Consider the following 21,385-nt stretch of genomic DNA (forward strand, 5'->3'; position numbering starts at 1 on the left):
ACGGAGCCTATTTTCCTCGACTATTAAGCCCCCAAGTAGTGGAGGCTTATAGAATTTTGGGGAAGGACAAAAATTGGAGTTAGCCCGGCCAGCCTGCAGGTCCATCTGGTCACCCAGCCCGCAGGGCCATCTAGTCACCCTGCCCGCAGGGCCATCTGGTCACCCTGCCCGCAGGACCAGCTGGTCGCACAGCCAGTGACCAGATGGCCCGGGACGACCCAGCACCCAGATGGCCTGGGAGGGTGCCGTACCCAGTCGCCCTTGCAGTCCGGCGAGGGTGGCCGGTCGCACCGAGGCAGCCGCTCTGGAGGTTCCTTCCCCTGGCTGGCTGCTGCTCACCTCCCTGTCCGACTTGCCCGGGAGCAGCAGGAAGGGGAGGCCATCTGGTCACCATGCCGACCGGCGTGGGATGGTGGCCCCCATCCCCACACCCCGTTGGGGCAGGGACAGGAGGGGGAAGCCCCCATGCCGAAGAGCATGTGGTGGAGGTGGCCTCCCGCGGACCCTCGTTACCCCCTCCGCATCCCTGCCACTGGCCTGGCAACAGAGGGACCCACCCCTGGGTGTGGTGAAGGGAGGCATCCATGGGCACCTATGCACGGAGAGACAAAAGCTTGGCTCAGAGGATGACTTTCAATAGATTGCAGCGAAGTAGTTGCTCTGCTACTTACGAAACCCTGACCCAGAAGCAGGTCGTCTACGAATGACTTAGCACTGGGTGCCCCATGACATGCGTTGCACTAAGGGCGATGGAGGCGGCCCCCTTCCGTCCGCGATCCGGTCCTTAAGCGAGCAGCTCTACGCACCGGCCCCCCGAGAGAGGCCGGCTATCCCAGGACAACCGAGGCTCCACGGCACTGCGGTATCGTTACGGTTTAGGGGGGATTCTGACTTAGAGGCGTTCAGTCATAATCCCACAGATGGTAGCTCCATTGGCTCCTCAGCCATGCACATACACCAAATGTCTGAACCTGCGGTTCCTCTCGTATTGAGCAGGATTACTATTTCAAAAACACATCATCAGAAGGGTAAAACTAACCTGTCTCACGACGGTCAAAACCCAGCTCACGTTCTCTATTGTGGGTGAACAATCCAACGCTAGGTGAATTCTGCTTCACAATGAAAGGAAGAGCCGACATCGAAGGATCAAAAAGCAACGTCGCTATGGACGCTTGGCCGCCACAAGCCAGTTATCCCTGTGGTAACTTTTCTGACACCTCCTGCTTGAAACCCAAGAAGTCAGAAAAATCGTGAGGCCCTGCTTTCACGGTCTGTATTCATACTGAAATTGAGATCAGGCGAGCTTTTGCCCTTCTGGTCTGTGGGAGGTTTCTGTCCTCCCTGAGCTCGCCTTACGATATCTGCATTATCGTTTGACAGGTGTACTGCCCAGTCAAACTCCTCACCTGCCACTGTCCCTGGAGCGGGTTGCGCCGGGCGGGCACCGGGCACTTGGAGCCAGAAGCGAGAGACCCATGGGGCTCGCCCCCCGCCTCACCGGATAAGTGAAAAAACGATAAGGGTAGTGGTATTTCGCCGGCGGCCCGAGGGCCTCCCACTTATCCTACACCTCTCATGTCTCTTCACAGTGCCAGACTAGAGTCAAGCTCAACGGGGCTTCTTTCCCCGTTGATTCTGCAAAGCCCATTCCCTTGGTTGTGGTTTCGCTAGATAACAGGAAGGGACAGTGGGAATCTCGTTCATCCATTCATGCGCGTCACTAATTAGATGACGAGGCATTTGGCTATTCTGTACCACCTCGCGGTGGCTCATTCTGGGTTATTATGCTGCCCATCAGCGTCAATTCGGTTTTGCTTCCAACAATACAACATTCTTTCGCTCCGGAGTACAGCCACACTGAACGCTGTCCTCACTGGAACTGGGATCACGTACAGGCCGGAGATAGTACACCCTGCAGTACTATTCCAACAATTTAAAATTGTCTACAAACAGTCCTGAGAAATTAAAATAGGATTAGCAGGTCATCAATAATCAATGTGTGATAACTATGTGTATGAGATTATTTGAGACCTAATCCTCAATCGACATTTCAATAAGTATGATGTACACAACTATATCTAAATTGTTATAAGCACACATTTATGAAATACTAGCAGCCCATCCCGACGTTGTCTGGGTATGATGGAGTTCTGGACTTTTTGGTTCCGTCCAGAGGTGTCAGGGATAACACCCGAAGACCCCGGAGTTCCACCTGTCTTGGTGCACAAATAAACAGAAACACGGGCTTCTCGATGGTGGCGTCAAAGACCAAAGGTTTATTACTGCAGGGACACAGAAGTCACAGAAACTACACACGGGCAGATTCTAGGAGCCTGTTCGATTTGTACAAAAAGGGTTGCTCCTTATATACTGAAATTTGAGCTTGAGGCAAATTCTTTACATGTAATACATTCCCAAACCTTTGTGTCCTAAACAATAAATATTTGGCGTTGCACAGGAATCGTCAACAATATCTGATGTCAAAACATTACGAACGAGGGGTTCCCACTTTTCCATCATAATCTCATGTCAACTTTTCATTCAAGACCCGGACCGCCTCATCGTAAATTTCGTTACCTCCCCCTAATAAAGGCCCAGAAGGAAAGGAGCAGAGCCAGGTGCAGAAGATAGAAAAGCAGGATAAGAGATGTTTGTGGGTCGTAAATGGGCAAGGCTACCAGCTTCGGCCGCCTAATCATGATCAGGCCAACGAACACGAGAACCAGTATAGCAGGACTGGCCTCGGGCAGAGGAGGCAGCCTTTGTCGAGTCATGCAGCTACAGCATGTTCTGTACTAAGGTGCACGTGTCACTAAAGAGGTGAATCGCCGGCTAAGCCTACGTGTCCTTAATCGAAATGAAGTGATCAGAGGTTATTGCGTATGTGAGGGCAAGAAACACAAAATGGCTGCCATGATCTAAGATGGATGCCATGGGTAGATCGGAAATGTGTTTGTAACAGGAGTACTCTTGCTCGTAGTATAGCGAAAACACCAGGATATGCTAAATGGATCATTTGCGGTTCATTGATACCAAAATTATGTATTTCCGACAATATTGAAAACATGGGTTCAAATCGTCACGGAACCTCAGACCCTCCTTTTGCCCTTACATAGGCAATTACTCAGTCTATGTCAGAGTCTAATTCTATGCTCATCAGGTCAGTGACATGCTGCTGTATCATCATCCTTTCTCGTGCCTTTTCTCCAAACGCAGGTGGTTTTCTAAAACAGGTTGCAGCACAGAGACTACACAAAGCAGGACCACACTGGATAATCAGGCAGCATGAGAATAGGAATACTAAGATGACACCAATGACCATCAGAACCTTCCATCCCCACGCTGATATCAGAGTCCAAAACCACTCCATAAAGGACCAGTTTCCCTTGTCTACATGTATAGAGTCGGAAATCTTGTGTAGCTTAGAGATCGCCTCATAGACTGTTGGAGCATTATTGGGAATAAAGACACAGCAGCTCGATTGGATCATTCTGCATACCCCACCTCGATCTGCAAGTATTACGTCTAGAACCATACGGTTCTGCAACGTCATGAGTCTATCCGCCTGAAGCTCAGCTGTCAAATTGCTAAGGGCACCAGCAGTTTCAGTAATAGTAGATTCAACTACCCGTGTTAGCTGACGTTTGTTTCTACTATTGGCCATAGGCCCCCAGAACGGAAGGAAACCTTTGAAAAAGTCTCCAGCTTCCTGACCAGCGGTGTCTTCCTTGCTGAAAACACCTCTTGCTACTCTGGTCTTGTGATAATCAGATGAAGCAGTATATGTTGGAGGCAACAATCGAGCAATATAACATGAACCTGAAAAGTCAGCAGGCAACCATGTATACGCTCTGTCTTGACAGATGAAGTAAGTACCCCTAGCAGTAAGGAAGGCAGGGGAAGAGTTAGACGGAAACACGTAAGTCTCAACGCACTCACTCCTCCCTAGCTGAGCTCTCGGATTTCTCCCATTACCTTGCAAACAGACCTGACCTCGGTGAGGCACGACCCAGATTGGAGTGGAGCTTTTACGCTTGCTTTCTCCCAAACTAAGGCGATACTCTGAAGAGTTCCAACTCAAATATACTCGTAATTCGTCTCTAGGGTAGGATGGAGTATTATTGACGTCCTTGATCATGTCAATAATTCCCTGGACTAAAGCTTTGTTTGCAGAGTTATAATTAGTGGAACGTGGTGGAGGCGGAGGATAGGTTTCAAGGGCATAAGCAAAAATGGTCTGAAAGGCCTGAAATGATCCATTATAGCTAAAAGGCAAAACCAGGTAGGGAATGCCTTTATCCATAGTGTGGGGTATCAAGCCACACACCCAGCAGTCTGTAGTGTTAACTACCAGTTGGTGTTGGTGCAAGAGCTGTACGAAAGTGTTATTGATAAATTCTGAGCGTCGAGCTTGCTCATGTTCAGGAAACGAGTGAAAAGAGTGTATAGAAGGAACAGTAGAGGTAGCAGGATCAAGGGGAGGTACTGTAGTTACTGGCACAAAGATCAAATTTATACCAACAACGATTCCACCCACCAACGTTATTAAAACAATAAAAAATGTAATAGCACATTGCATCAGAAAACATTTACTATGAAGAATTCTGTAGAGTCTGTTTCTGCGAACATAAATCACATTTTCTCGTTGCAGCGCAGGAAGCTCCATCTTCTACAATCCGCTCGCGACCACTGATGATGTATACGTAGATGAAAATGCCTCTATCAGTCCTGGGAGTTCCCAGAACTAACAGAAAGATCGACCTTGTGTCTGACCCCCGCAGATTCAACTAGGCACACAGCCACGACCCTACGGCTACCCAGACGGCAAGGCAATTTTAAAACAATGAAACAATAGCAAACTTCCTGGCTGAAGGCAAAAGTTCAAAATTTCAAATATCACAATAGGCAGTTTCCTGCTTTATTTGTCCATATTACGAGATCGTAAATTGTATCTCAGTTTTGCAGGAACTGTTTGATCAGGAAACAGTGTCTTGTCAGCAGAGGTTGCAATGTTCAAGTTCGCAAATGGCAAAGTTTCTTCTGATGCAGAGGGCAAGTGTTCAGGAATCAAAGAAGTAGTTTCAGGAGGAGAGTCAGTGTTCGAAGTGTCAGTTATCAGTTCGGCATCGCTGAAAGGGACAAACTTGGGTGTTCGCTCGAACTCAGATGCACCAATTCCCTTCTTAATCCAGTTGTCATAAGGGAGAGGCAGGGGCACACGTTTAACATGTGACGCATGGATCCAGTGCTTGCGACCAGCCACACGAACAGCAGTTCTCGTTGTTAGCAGAACTTGGTAGGGTCCAACAAATCTGGGCTGAAGGCTCTTCGTCCTCGCAAAGTTCCGCACCACAACGTGGTCACCTGGTTTCAGCTGATGACCTGGACTCTCCGGAGGCTTTGGCAATGCATTGATAACCTGTTGGTGAATAAGACTCAATTTAGCAGTCAAGTCGTAAAGGTAATCAATCAACATTGGATATTCCAGAGAACAAAATTCCTTCGGCCTTGGCACTCCCCAAATATTAGCGGGACGGCCAAAGACAATTTCATATGGACTAAGCCCTACTCTAGAATGTACAGTCGCTCTCGTGGATAACAAAGCCAAGGGTAGTGCGTCTGGCCAGGATAAACCTGTGGATGCCTGTATTTTAGCGAGTTTTAGTTTGAGGGTGCCATTGTAACCCTCAACTAAACCAGCAGACTGGGGATGGTTTGCACTGTGAAATTTTTGCTTAATACCTAAACCGGCACACACACTCTGCATAACTTTCCCTATAAACTCACTTCCGTTATCTGACCATACAATCCGTGGCATTCCGTATCTAGGGAAATATTCTTTGAGAAGAATTTTGGCAGTTGATAGGGCAGTGTTGTCCTTTAGTGGATATGCTTCAATCCATCTGGAGAAAGCACAAACTACCACCAGGACGTACTTTAAGTTATTGCACCGATCCATGTGAATGAAGTCTAACTGGATCACTTCAAAGGGGCAAGAGGGAGGAGCGAAGTGACCAGCAGGAGTGGGGATTCCCTTGCCAGGATTATGCATCAGGCATACCATACAATTTTTCACCACTCTCTCTGCACATTTACTAATTCCATCATTCTTCCAGACTGGAGCCAACATCTTACAGATCCCTTTAGAACTTATGTGCGCTACTCCATGTGCCATTGTCACCACTGCAAGCACATACGCATCAGGCAACATCCAACGCTGTTGTTCCGACAAGTCAATCCAACACCCACTCGAATCCAATTTACCCGTACTTTCTTTCCATGCACGTTCTCCTCCTCAGTCGCCTCTTTCTGAATCTCTTTCACACTTTCCACTGTATCTTCACACATTCCAGACTCGGAAATCCATCTTGCAGACGTTGCAACATACATTCTACTCATCATATTTCTAGCTGTCTGTTTAGCGGTCTCGTCAGCAAAAGCATTCCCACGACCAACATCATCCGTAATTGCTTTATGCACACTGCATTTCACAATCGCAACTTCAGTTGGCAAGGTTAGAGATTCCAACAAGTCGTTAACTAACTGACCATGTTGAATCTTAGTCCCATGGGACGTAATGAAACCTCTTTCTTTCCACAAACGGCCAAAATTATGGGCCACGCCGAACGCGTACTGACTATCTGTGAACACATTCACTCTCTTTCCCTTTGCTAAAACACACGCTCTCGTTAGAGCGATTAATTCTGCAGCTTGGACAGAATTCTGACTCACTCTTGCAGTCTCCACAATCGTACTCAAAGTCGTTACTGCATAGGCAGCAGTCACATCACCATTCTCCAATTTAAAACATGACCCATCAACATACAACGTGCCATCTGGATCTGACAATGGTGTGTCTTTTAAATCAATTCGTCCTTTTGTCTCCTCCTCGGTTCTGAAACAACAGTCATGGGGCTCGGAATCACTCGACTCTTGATTAGTCGGCAACAGTGTTGCTGGATTCAATACGTTGCATCTTTTGATTTGAATATGACTCGCTAGCAGTGTCAGCTCGTAGCCAGATAATCTAGCACTGGTAAGGTGTTGTGTCTTGGTTCTGTTCATGAGTGTATCCACAGCATGAGGAACCATGACCACTAGCATGTTATTCATCACCAAACCAGCAGATTGTCGAATGGAAGCCGCAGCTGCCGCTGTAGCTCTCAAACAACTAGGCAACGCTCTAGCTACCGGATCTAATGTTGATGAAAAGTACGCACAAGGGCGTTGTTTATCACCAAATCTCTGTGTCAGAACACTCAACGCGCAACCTTCTCTCTCGTGAACATAGAGCGTGAATGGCTTGCTGTAATCGGGTGTACCCAATACAGGAGCTGAACATAGTGCATTTCGTAATTCAGAAAAACTCTCCTGACATTCAGCAGACCATGGTACCGGACTCGGAACATTTTTCCCAGTCAAAGCTACCAATGGTTTTGCTAAAAGAGAAAAATTTGGGATCCACTGCCTACAGTATGAGGTAATACCTAGAAAGGCACGTACTTCTCTCTGTGTGCGAGGAACATTCATCTGCGTAATTGCTTTTATTCTCTCTGGGGTCAACTTCCTTCCCTCCTTTGACAAGAGATGACCTAGGTAGGTCACTTCTTGGCAGCAGTATTGCATTTTCGAAGGTGACACCTTGTGGTTCAAATTAGACAAATGATGCAATAACGAAATCGTAGCTGCTTTGCAAGTTTCCTTGTCATCGGCAGCCACTAGAAGGTCATCTACATACTGCACTAGAGCAGAACCTGGAGGAAGTACAAACAAATCTAACTGACTTTTTAATGCTTGGCTGTAAATGGATGGGCTCTCACAATAGCCTTGTGGAGCGCGTTTAAACCTGAAGCTTCGACCTCCTAGACAGAAGCCGAAAATATCTCTGCTTTCCTCGGCTATCGGAATGCTGAAAAATGCATTCTTCAAGTCGATGACTGAGAACCATGTAGCTGTTGCAGGAATCAATGTTAACAATGCAGTAATGTCTGGAACCACAGGAAACTGTGGAACCACAATTTTATTAACCTCTCTGAGATCGATAACAAACCTATATACTGGAGGCTTTGAAGGATCAGTACGTTTCAAAATTGGTAATACAGGACTATTACAGACATTACCTCTAGTTTCTTCAACCACCCCTTTCTTAATCAAATCTTGCACAATCAATAAAAGTGCTCGTTCACCTTCAGTAGAAATCTTGTATTGAGGAATTCGTGGAAATTTTACATTTGCTTTCAAAGTGACTACATACGGTGGAATTTCTAAAAGGCCTACATCGTTAGGACCAGTCGCCCAAAGAGTATCAGGGAGTGAACGCAGCTCTGGCGGGAGTGCATCCATTGACAAGTACATCGGAGAGGTGATTCGTTTTCCCAACGTAAGCTGTACTCCTTCCGGAGAACAGTACAATGTCGCATATAGGCGTTTTAACAAGTCTAAACCAAGCAGATTTTCATTACAACCTGTCGTCAAAATCAGGGGTGCTTTCAATTGACACGGTCCAACAGAAATAGCTAAAGGACCAGATACAGGGTTGTAAACAGGGGCGCCTGAAAAACCTACAGAAACATTTGTTAAGCCGGACAAAGGTGCGCCAGGGAGTTTCGCATGCATGATCGAACTTTTTGCGGCACCAGTATCCAACAGAAACGGTTCAACTTCACCTGATGTTGCTACAGCGACATAAGGCCCACTCTGATCCACTGGAACTGATACTACTCCCTCTCTCTGTCCATGGCTGTCCTAGTACTCATTTTGTTGAAATCTCTCATCATTTTCACAATAATCCTCAACATGATATTGTTGCGACCTATTCTGTTGAGCAGACTGTCCGTTTCGCTGATCAAAGTGATTGGAAGGGCGATCATTCGTTTGTGGAGGCATAGTACCTCGTCCTCGACCTCTAGAATTTTGCACAAAACCACCACGACCTCTCGGAGCTGCTGCTGCGTTATTTTGCGCTAAGACTGGACACTCATTCTTAAAATGACCCTCTTTCTTACAATACGCACACTGATTCCACTGGTATTGCGGTCTCTGAGAACCATAATCTGTCCTTTGATACGATCCTTGCTGTGTATTATTCTGATTCATGCGAGGCGGATATGCTTGTTGCAGAAGAACTTTAGTTTTTAAATCTTTCGTTTTCTTGTCTGATTTCTCTTTCTCCTCTTTATCCCTGTTTTCATAATACTGTGCAGTTGCAAGTATTTGCGCAGTTGTAGAGACAGCCCACGCACTCTCGGAATCTTTTAATTTATTGCATAGCTCAGGTAGCAAATTATGTACAAATTTATCGACAAACAATCTCTGTCCTCCTTCTGTGCTCATATCCTGACCACTGTGATCTACAAAAGTCTCTTCGAACCTTGTGAAAAAGTCGGAGACACTTTCGTCTTTCTTTTGCCTGCATGCGGACAACTTGTCCCATTTAACACGCAATGCTGGCATCAGAGTCTTCATTAGGTCGATTATCCTACCTGGAATATTAGCAATTAGAGGTTCGGGTTTGGAACCACCTATTTGCTGACCATCCGCTGCAATGATAGCTGCCCAATCACCACCTAGAGCAACTGGATGATTCTCTTTATGAATTTTAGCCCAAATTGGTTGCGGAACTACATTCCCAAATAACATGTCAATGTCCGCTAGATTCATCACACAAGCCTCAACTGTCTGCGCCAACTCCTTATAGTATCCGGCAGGATTCTTACGCGGATCTGGCAAGGCCTGTTTCACTGCTAACACTTCAGCTCGCTTCCACGGAATGTGTATCCACACTCTCTGGAATTGGGCCGGAGCAGCTGCAATACCATTGAGCGCATCAGCTTGCACAGCTTCGCGCCAAATTGGAGGAACCTCCCTCATTGGATATTGGCGATTCTGCTTCGTACTACTTTTCTCTAAGTCCCTCGGTGAACGAAGTGATGGATCATTCCTATAACTTAAAATCAGTTCCATCGCATCTTTTATATTTTGACCTACTATCATACCTGCAGCAAACTCTTTCTGAACCTTAATTAAGTCTTCTAAATTCGATTCAGAGTCATCTTCTAACTCCTCACGTAAAAGAGAGCACATCTCATCAAACGCATATCTTTGTGTTGGTTCATTCCACTGCATAAATGTATCTAGTACATCTCTCGTACTATATCTTCTACTCTTCGAAATCCATCTGAGAGCCGTGGAATCTAATACTCCCCGTTCCTCAGTACTTGGGAGCTGACTACGTCTTTGTACAGAGTCAGAAGTAGGAGTCTTAATTAAAGATTTATAGAATGGAGACAGAATGTTAGAGACAGAATCAGTGATTCTTCGACGAACAGAAAGCGGAGTCATAATACTAGCAGATGTAGAAAACACAGTAGCAGTTGGAACAGATTGTGCAGGGACAGTAGGAGTATCAAGTAAGATAGCTTGTGAAGAAGTAGGCGTAAGCAATATAGGTATAGGCAAAGAAGTCGGCAACCCAGGAAGAGGTGGTGCCGAAGGAACATTCACATTAACCACAGGTGGTACAGGAGCTTGATTCTGAGGGGCAGGAGCAGGAATGCCAGGTTGTCCAGCAACCGGCAATTGAACATCCGGTACAGGTGGAGCCGTAGCACCTTGTGCATACGGTGGGGGTGACCGTAACAAGTAAGACAACAGAGGATCGTTTTCAGGGTCCTCTACTATCTTAGTTGTACTCGATGGCAAGGCAGGATAGCACTTGTCGATCGCTAAATTACGTTCTCTAGTAGCCACCTCCATTGCTTTCTCAGACTCGTTATCTTGCAGCTGCTTAGCCGCTTGTTCTCAAGTTAACTCTTGCTCTTTCTGTTCTTTTTTTAACCTTTTAATTTCTCTCTGTTTAGATTCTTTTCGCCAGTAACGGAAAGAATCAAACATTGCCGGCCGGGCTTTCTTTTTAAACAATTTCACTTCTAAATTGTCAAGGATTTCGGGTTCAAAACTACCATGCAGTGGCCAACTAAGGACACCATCTTTCTCAGTGTAGCGGACCCACACCTCATTATAAGATATAGGACCCACACCATGCTTACAATAAAGATCATATAGGGGAGTTCCGATTGGAGGAACCAGACATGAGTCTTCCAACCGGGAATCACTGTTGCAACCAAAGCACGACAACATACAATTTTTCCGACTTACCATTTTGTAATCCGAAACACAAAACAAACAAACACAAACAGGAATGTGCACTCGAACCAAGAACTTAGGCCTACCAAAAGCGAACAAATGTATCGATACCCAAAACTAAACCAATAGATTATCGTAACCAGAACAACCAGTGATAATCTTACGAAACCAAACCAAACCAAGAACTAAAAGGATTTTAACAACCCTTACGAAGTAACCAAATAGCAACCACTAAATACTTAACTGAGGCACTGAAGACGTCACCAAGGAGAAACCCATCACGTTTCGCCGTACTAAGGACTGCACCTCGGGTCCAAGACAGGGCGACGGTCAAGGCAACGGACCACTGCAGCCGTCCTGAACGGGAACCCTCGTGGAAGAGAACGTCGGGCCACTTTTGCGATATGCCGGGATCGATGAAGTGGGGCGCCTCCCTCAGGAATCTTCACACGAAGCTTCTCGAACTCTTCAGGCTTTTGGACCGGTACCGAATGACGTCGCCCCACGTTGGGCGCCAATTGGAGTTCTGGACTTTTTGGTTCCGTCCAGAGGTGTCGGGGATAATACCCGAAGACCCCGGAGTTCCACCTGTCTTGGTGCACAAATAAACAGAAACACGGGCTTCTCGATGGTGGCGTCAAAGACCAAAGGTTTATTACTGCAGGGACACAGAAGTCACAGAAACTACACACGGGCAGATTCTAGGAGCCTGTTCGATTTGTACAAAAAGGGTTGCTCCTTATATACTGAAATTTGAGCTTGAGGCAAATTCTTTACATGTAATACATTCCCAAACCTTTGTGTCCTAAACAATAAATATTTGGCGTTGTACAGGAATCGTCGACAATATCTGATGTCAAAACATTACGAACGAGGGGTTCCCACTTTTCCATCATAATCTCATGTCAACTTTTCATTCAAGACCCGGACCGCCTCATCGTAAATTTCGTTACCTCCCCCTAATAAAGGCCCAGAAGGAAAGGAGCAGAGCCAGGTGCAGAAGATAGAAAAGCAGGATAAGAGATGTTTGTGGGTCGTAAATGGGCAAGGCTACCAGCTTCGGCCGCCTAATCATGATCAGGCCAACGAACACGAGAACCAGTATAGCAGGACTGGCCTCGGGCAGAGGAGGCAGCCTTTGTCGAGTCATGCAGCTACAGCATGTTCTGTACTAAGGTGCACGTGTCACTAAAGAGGTGAATCGCCGGCTAAGCCTACGTGTCCTTAATCGAAATGAAGTGATCAGAGGTTATTGCGTATGTGAGGGCAAGAAACACAAAATGGCTGCCATGATCTAAGATGGATGCCATGGGTAGATCGGAAATGTGTTTGTAACAGGAGTACTTTTGCTCGTAGTATAGCGAAAACACCAGGATATGCTAAATGGATCATTTGCGGTTCATTGATACCAAAATTATGTATTTCCGACAATATTGAAAACACGGGTTCAAATCGTCACGGAACCTCAATGAATTGCTGCCGACCAGTAGTATATTGTTTTGTAGGATTTCGTTTTGATAGCATTTCTTATCTGTGACAGGCCTGTGAAATGCGCCGATTCACAGTGCACTGCTGATGCACTTAAGAGTGCGCGTTCAGTAGTGAGTTTCCCTACTTTATTTTTCCTTGCAATATTATATAGCGCGAACTCGACAACATGGCATGACCACAATTTACATTACAGAAGAACACATTCATTTGTGTTAGGCATGGGGAGACAAAGCGATTTGCCTGGAATCACAGGATGTTGAGCTGATGCCGAGATTCGAACGTAGCTCCCCAGCTCTAAAGTTTGCAATTCTAGAACTTGTGGCGGGAGGTGTGTCTAAAAGTGTATGTCGGTGCTGGCCATCAATGAGAGAGACCTGTGCATTTTACAAATCGGTGGTGAAAAAATATGAGTATGTTGCTGGAGATGTGGGCTGCCGTGCCACCAATGTACTTACCGGGGGAGGGTAAACACCCATTATTCCGCAAATTTCTATCCGCATAACATCACTCCCCATACTTTCATTACGAAAGTACCATGACTCCGCAATGTCATTATAACGCATGGCATTACATTTTATATGCTTTTACCACGCATACATTTACAACGAAATTCGTTGTAAATGCATGAATGGTAAAAGCATGTTTTTTTTAATGTTTGGATAAGGTAAGTATGGGTATTGGGGTATATGTTTTGGGGTACTGAGGTATATGTTTTGGGGTGTTTGGGTATTTTAAGGGTTCAGATATAGTTTTGGGTTATGGGGCACAGGGGTAGTTTTAGGGTTTAGGGATAGGTATGGGTTTTGGGATACAAGGGTATTTTTAGGGTTCAGGGCTAGGTTTGGATTTTGGGGTATAGGGGTATTTTTAGGGTTCAGGAGTAGGTTTGGGTTTTGGGGTACATGGGTATTTTAAGGGTTCAGGGCTAGGTTTGCGTTTTGGGGTACAGGGGTATTTTTAGGGTTCAGGGTTAGGTTTGGGTTTTGGGGTACAGGGGTATTTTAGGGTTCAGGATTATTTTTATGGTTCAGGGCTAGGTTTGGGTTTTGGGGTACAGGGGTATTTTTAGGGTTCAGGGGTAGGTTTGGGTTTGGGGGTACAGGGGTATTTTAAGGGTTCAGGGCTAGTTTTGGGTTTTGGGGTACATGGGTATTTTAGGGTTCAGGGGTAGGTTTGGGTTTTGGGGTACAGGGGTATTATTAGGGTTCAGGGCTAGGTTTGGGTTTTGGGGTACAGGGGAATTTTTAGGGTTCAGGGGTAGGTTTGGGTTTTGGGGTACAGGGGTATTATTAGGGTTCAGGGCTAGGTTTGGGTTTTGGGGTACAGGGGTATTTTTAGGGTTAAGTGGATAGGTTTGGGTTTTGGGGTACAGGGTATATTTATAGGGTTAAGATGGGTTAGTGTTTAAGGGTGTTGGGGTATTTTAAGGAGTAAGGGTGGGTTATGATTATGGGGTGCAGGGGTATTTAAAGGGAGCAGGGTAGACACCCGGAGCTGGAATGTACAGAACCTCGGAAGAAAAAACAATTAAATATTGGGCACAATGCTCGCTTTTTTTTCCGTAATCCCGCACCCCGCACACACCCACGCCCCCAGCACACGCCCACAGCACACAATATGAGACATGGCATGAAGGGCGGAACGTACCACACGCCCCCAGCGTTTGTCACGCCCCCAGCACACGCCCACTGCACAACGCAGATACGCCCACAAGGGACTACTTTGCTGGCACTGTTCTTTTACCTTTTAAATGTATATGGTGGGCGTCTGCATAGCCTATGTCCTTCTGCTGCAACTGCCCTTTCCAAAGCTGTATTGGGTGTCGTGATTGGTGCTGTGGTTCCTGAGATTACCCGCCTCAAAGGTTTGGGCTCTCCGTTTATTATATTAGTATAGATACACCTCTACAAATTACACATCTAACTAGAAAATGCACATCTATAAAATTGTAAAAATTCACATCTATACTAAATCTTGTGTCAACAACTATAAACCGATTTGTTAAAACATTATGCTTTAGAAGGGTGACATGTGTGCGGCAAGAAAGTGTACATCTCAGTATAAGCTTGATACTCAATTGTCCATGAATACTTGGCACATTTTAAGAGTGTCCATTAAAGTAGTCAGGCAAACATTTTTTTGGAATGGGAATGACATTTGTAAACCTAAATCAGCCAGAACAACATCATTACATTGAGGCCAAATACCACGACATCCTATGATAAAGCCATGAAATTTTACAGTAGTGCATTTTGTGAGATCTTTGATTTGCTGTGACAGATCCTGATAATATTTTACTTTACTCTCATACGCTAATTCAAGGGAATTCTGTGAGTTTTCATATCGAATTGAAACATCAATCACTACAGCTGTACAATTTTTGCTAAACACTACATCTGGTTTTCGTAGTTCACCTTGATTAGTCTTAACATGAGGTTCCCTATATGCCATCCAACCACACCGTTTTGCTCTATCAATGAGCAATTCCAGAATTGTGCTGTGTCTTTTTATCTTAATGTCCTTGGTTTTAGGACATGCGCCTGAAATATGAGAAATTGTTTGGCAAACATCATTACAATATCTACAAGTAGCAAAAGTACGATTTCTTCCTCTAGTGATGGTTTCCCTAGTAGATAAAACATTTGCTCTTAATATCAGTGCAGCTATGTATTGGTTTTCTTTCATTTTGTTATGCTTGCTGATCCAGAAGTTTTAGGTTGGATTACTTGCTAAATATTTTACACCATCACCTTGGACTGGGAGATTTGCCCATTTCTCAAATTCTTCTTTTCTCCAATCATATGTTGCTAACAAATTCAGATCATAACTCAGAAACCCACTGTGTGAAATGTTAAGTTTGTGTGTTTTGATGATGTTATCAATTACTTCATTTATTACTTCTCCTGCATATATGAACGAATGCGGTATGTACAGATCTGGAGCTGCCCTGAGATACAATAAACTATTGACTTTATTGAGACCATTTTGTGTACATACTTTTGGAATACTGAGCCCCCCAAATGATCTTCTCGAGTATAGGAGACCATCACATGTGTATGCAGGAAGGTGTAGAAAGTGTTTGACATACTTTTTTATTATTTGATCCTAAGCATTTAAAGTTTTTGCTACTGTTCCTGTCATTTCCAACTTGAATGATAGTTTAGGTACCAAGTACTGACACAAAATTTCTATTTTCTGTGGGGCTTAAGTGGTAGATTATCAAGTTTTTTAGTCCAATTGACAAGAACCTGTTTAATTTTGTTGTTGCTTGTATGACCAGTGTGTGGATCAAAGTTCAATTTGAGGTATCTCTCACTTTCTCCTGGGTGAATATTTTCAATATTTTCTTTTTCAAATTGCCATGGTTTACAGTTGTTAACCAGGATTTTATCTTTATGGTGACTGATATAAAATCCATGTGTCTTTTTCACATTAGGTTTTAACCCTGTATTTTTACTAAACGTTTCAATGATTTTCAAATTTGTACTCATTCCTTCCCAGCTACTGCTGAGTACTGCGATGTCATCGGCAAAGGCGAGAGCGGTGATTTGCTCAATAAGATCATCTGATCCAAATGTGAAGCCCTTGCCATTTTTCTGAGGATCACAGATCAGAGGATCCATGGCAATGTTAAATAGTAGTGGGGATAAAGAGTCAGATTTCATTGTTATTTCAGGAGTTGATTTGTTGTCCTTTCCCTTGAAAGATGTTGTTGAGTCAGTTTTTTATTATGTCTCTGATGTATGATGATACTCTTTGCCTTGCGAGACTCTGTATAATGTGACCTTGGCTGAAAGAGTCGAAGGCTTTCGATATATCAATTAACACAACTGATAATGAGTGACTGTTTTTCGTGCCCCCTTTATGATATTTTACAGGAGAGTCAGATTCTGGAGACACCCTCTCACCTTCATGAATCCTTTTTGTCTCGTATTCAATTCAACAAAAAATGAGTCTTTTCGTTAAAATATTTTTGTGAATAACTTTTTGTGAATAACTTCATGAATGCTGTACCGATGGTAATTGGATGCCAGTTACTGATTTTTTTAAGTTCACTAATCGATACATTCTTGGGTATCAAAATTAATCGGTTCTTTTTGATAATTTCTGGTACTCTTTTCATCATCAACCAAGACTATAGAATTCAACCAAGACTATAGAATTCTGGGCAGCAGTCTTGGTTGTTTACTGTGTACTTTATACAAGTCATTCAGACCAATCTTATCAGGCCCCACTGCTTTCATTAAATTGGAGTTCTCAAAGGTATGAGTTATTTCAAGCAGTGTTATTTCTTTACATAGATTTCTAATTTCATAATCCTCTGGTATCCGATCAATCCGCATGAAATTAGGATTTTTCTTGTTTTCTTTCTCAATTATGTTTTTGTAGTATTGAAAGATTTTATCAGCACTGATTTGGCAAGTGGCATCTTCTGCCCATCAGTGATTATCCTGGCAATTTTCTTTTTGTCTTTTTGAAACATTGCCTGGTATTCTTTATAGCTGCCCTTTGCTTTGGCATAATTTTTCTTGTGCGTCCGATTAAGCCTTCCGTTTTTTTGACTTTTTTTGTTATCTTGTTCTCTACTGAGGCATTCTGGTGCTCATCTTGAGCAGAGTTCATAGGTTCATTCTTGAGTTCTCTTGCTGGTTCATTTATTGGTACACTTGCTGGTGTAGGACTTATATCAGTGGTGTTTTCTGCGATATAAGTCACTACCTCATCCATCAGATCCATAGCAGCACCGTGTTGCTCTACGTTTTGGGTGTACTTCTCGATTTCTGTGTTTGTCTTCCAGTTCATCAACGCTCTTGATTTTTTGCGCACGTTTGCGGTTGATAAAGTCTTTACGCTTTTCAGTTGTTACTTCCATTGTAACCTCTGGTTCATCGCAAGAGTTATTTTCCGAAAGATTTAATGCTTGCAGTACATCTTTTGCGGAATTTTTGCTTTTATCTCTTCTATTTTTTCTGCAATTTGTTTTCTGTTTTTATTGTCAAAATGTGGAACCATCAGCGCATTAATATTCCTCTTATTTTCATATACTTTTTCCAATTCTGCTAGTAGCAGTATTTCTTCCTGTGACCATACTTTTGACGGTTTGCTGCTCGCTAGAGCTTCTAGTCTAGCCTCATTTTGCGCTCTTGGATATTTGCTACTACCACCAAGATCTGCACCTGAGGCGGCTCCACCCGGGCCCACGCCCGGGCTTCCGTGCTCACTGCAGCGGCCCTCCTACTCATCGCGGCTTAGCCCCCACGGTTCTCAGTGCTGGCGCCCGACGCTCCAGCGCCATCCATTTTCAGGGCTAGTTGATTCGGCAGGTGAGTTGTTACACACTCCTTAGCGGATTCCAACTTCCATGGCCACCGTCCTGCTGTCTATATCAACCAACACCTTTTCCGGGGTCTGATGAGCATCAGCATTGGGCGCCTTAAACGGGCGTTTGGTTCATCTCGCAGCGCCAGTTCTGCTTACCAAAATTGGCCCACTAGGTGCTCGCATTCCGTTTGAGAATAGGTTGAGATCGTTTCGGCCCCAAGACCTCTAATCATTCGCTTTACCAGATAAAACTGGGAGCTCAGAGTGCCAGCTATCCTGAGGGAAACTTCTGCGGGAACCAGCTACTAGATGGTTCGATTAGTCTTTCGCCCCTATACCCAGGTCGGACGACCGATTTGCATGTCAGGACCGCTACGGACCTCCACCAGAGTTTCCTCTGGCTTCGCCCTGCCCAGGCATAGTTCACCATCTTCCGGGTCCTATCACGCACGCTCATGCTCCTTCTCCCTGACAGAGCGGGCGAGACGGGCCGGTGGTGCACCCGCCGCTGGAAGTGCGGCTGGTTTCCACCTCAGCCGGCGCGCCCCGGCCCTCACCTTCATTGCGCCACAGGGTTTCGCTTGACCCTCTGACTCGCGCATATGTTAGACTCCTTGGTCCGTGTTTCAAGACAGGTCGGGTGGGTAACTAACATCGCCGCAGACACCTGTCGCCCGACGTGGGCCTCCCCGCCCGGCGGCACGACACGGTCGGGGCGCACTGAGAACAGTAAGCCCCAGTCAACAGTCGCGCCGGTAGCGCCCCGAGGGGCGGCCGGGGACGGGTGCCCGGGGACGGGTGCCCGAGGGAGGGCGCAGAGGCGGTAGAATCGCCCTCAGCCCCGCAGACACAGCAAAGCTGCTTCCAGGGAGGCTGAAACACCCTCCGCTGGAGCGGAGGGCCACCTGCCACCCCGAAGACTTCCCAGCCAACCCGGAGCCGGTCGCGACACACCGCCGCAGAGGAAATGCGCCCTGCGGGGGACGGGTAGGGCCCAGTTCCCAAGGAGGGGATCCGGAACTCCAGGGCCACTGACCTTCCCCCCATGTTGAATCCTCCGGGTGGACTGCATGGACCCCCCCCCCGTTTACCTCTCGACAGTTTCACGACCTCTTGAACTCTCTCTACAAAGTTCTTTTCAATTTTCCCCCTACGATACTTGTTGGCCATCGGTCTCAAGCCCGTATTTAGCCTTAGATGGAGTTTACCACCCGCTTTGGGCTGCATTCCCAAGCAACCCGACGCCGGGAAGACCCGATCCCAGCGCACCGGAGGCCGCTAACGCCCTAACACCGTCCGTGGGGTGAGCCTCGATCAGAAGGACTTGGGCCCCCTGAGCGACGCTGTGTAGTCGGTCTTCTGTACGCCACATTCCCTGCGCCCGCCGCCAGGTAGGAATTCGCCGCTGGGCTCTTCCCTCTTCACTCGCCGTTAATGGGGGAATCCTGGTTAGTTTCTTTTCTTCCGCTTAGTAATATGCTTAAATTCAGCGGGTCGCCACGTCTGATCTGAGGTCGTAGTCGGTCTGCCTGGGAGCCCCCCCACCCACGGGCGTGGAAGAGGGCCCCCAGTGTGACAGGAGCAGGCAGCCCTCGGCCTGGCTGCACGGGACCGGGTCAAACCAGGTATCTGGCAACGAGGGAGGGCCACTCCGCCGTTAATGATCCTTCCGCAGGTTCAGCTACGGAAACCTTGTTACGACTTTTACTTCCTCTAGATAGTCAAGTTTGATCGTCTTCTCGGCGCTCCACCAGGGCCATTGCCGACCCCGGCGGGGCCGATCCGAGGACCTCACTAAACCATCCAATCGTTAGTAGCGACGGGCGGTATGTACAAAGGGCAGGGACTTCATCAATGCGAGCTTATGACCTGCACTTACTGGGAATTCCTTGTTCATTGGAAATAATTGCAATCCCCAATTCCTATCACGAATGGGGTTTAGCAGGTTACCCGCACCTGTCGGTGGAGGGTAGACATATGCTGATCCATTCAGTGTAGCGCTCGTGCAGCCCCGGACATCTAAGAGCATCACAGACATGTTATTGCTCGATCTCGTGTGGCTGAACACCACTTGTCCCTCTAAGAATTTGGACACCGACTGCGGGGGTCGCGTAACTAGTTAGCATGGAGGAGTCTTGTTCGTTATCGGAATTAACCAGACAAATCGCTCCACCAACTAAGAATGGCCATGCACCACCACCCACAGAATCAAGAAAGAGCTATCAATCTGTCAATCCTTTCCGTGTCCGGGCTGGGTGAGGTTTCCCTTGTTGAGTCAAATTAAGCCGCAGGCTCCACTCCTGGTGATGCCCTTCCGTCAATTCCTTTAAGTTTCAGCTTTGCAACCATACTCCCCCTGGAACCCAAAGACTTTGGTTTCCTGGAAGCTGCTCGGCGGGTCATGGCAATAACACCGCCGGATCGCTAGTCGGCATCATTTATGGTCGGAACTACGACGGTATCTGATCATCTTCGAACCTCTGACTTTCGTTCTTGATTAATGAAAACATTCTTGGCAAATGCTTTCACTTTGGTTCGTCTTGCGCCGATCCCAAGATCCAACTACGAGCTTTTTAACTGCAGCAACTTTAATATACGCTATTGGAGCTGGAATTACTGCGGCTGCTGGCACCAGATTTGCCCTCCAATGGATCCTCGATAAAGGATTTAAAGCGTACTCATTCCAATTACAGGGCCTCAAAAGAGTCCTGTATTGTTATTTTTCGTCACTACCTCCCAGAGTCGGGAGTGGGTAATTTGTGCGCCTCCTGCCTTCCTTGGATGTGGTAGCCATTTCTCAGGCTCCCTCTCTGGAATCGAACCCTGATTCCCCGTTACCAGTGGTCACCATGGTAGGCACAGAAAGTACCATAGAAAGTTGATAGGGCAGACATCCGAATGTATCATCGCTGTCACGGGGACGTGCGATCGGCCCGAGGTTAGCTAGAGTCACCAAAGCGGCCGGGCGACCCCAGATTGGTCTTGGTCTGATAAATGCACGCATCCCGGGACGTCAGCGCTCGTCGGCATGTATTAGCTCTAGAATTACCACAGTTATCCAAGTAACAGATGGAGCAATCAAAGGAACCATAACTGATTTAATGAGCCATTTGCAGTTTCACTGTACTCACCGTGTGTACTTACACGTGCATGTATTAATCTAGGAGACAAGCATATGCTACTGGAAGGATCAACCAGGTAGCTGCACCTGATGACGGGGTGGGGGGCCACATGCCCATCTCCTCGACCGGCAACCTTTGTGCACGCCCTCCATTTCTCGGGAGCCTGCCAGGGGAAGGAGCCCGCCCACCTGGGTAGGAGGGCTCGCTGGAGTGGTGTGGAGCGGTGCGGTCACATGGGCACTGGCAGGCCCAGCCGTCTCCCCTGGGAGGGAGAGGCAGGTCGAGGCGCAGCCTGAGCGAGACAC

At 46.4% G+C, this 21,385-nt stretch overlaps 3 pseudogenes; all 3 read right to left on the reverse strand.

The window, feature by feature from the left end:
• Positions 1–608: 608 nt before the first annotated feature.
• LOC147733446 (28S ribosomal RNA) lies at positions 609–1,638 on the reverse strand (annotated as a pseudogene).
• Positions 1,639–17,610: 15,972 nt separating this feature from the next.
• LOC147733447 (28S ribosomal RNA) lies at positions 17,611–19,475 on the reverse strand (annotated as a pseudogene).
• Positions 19,476–19,616: 141 nt separating this feature from the next.
• LOC147733448 (18S ribosomal RNA) lies at positions 19,617–21,159 on the reverse strand (annotated as a pseudogene).
• Between the last annotated feature and the right edge of the window lie 226 nt (positions 21,160–21,385).

Source organism: Lissotriton vulgaris, chromosome 2_1 (assembly GCF_964263255.1).
Source record: "Lissotriton vulgaris chromosome 2_1, aLisVul1.2, whole genome shotgun sequence".
In the NCBI taxonomy this organism is placed as follows: Eukaryota; Metazoa; Chordata; class Amphibia; order Caudata; family Salamandridae; genus Lissotriton; species Lissotriton vulgaris.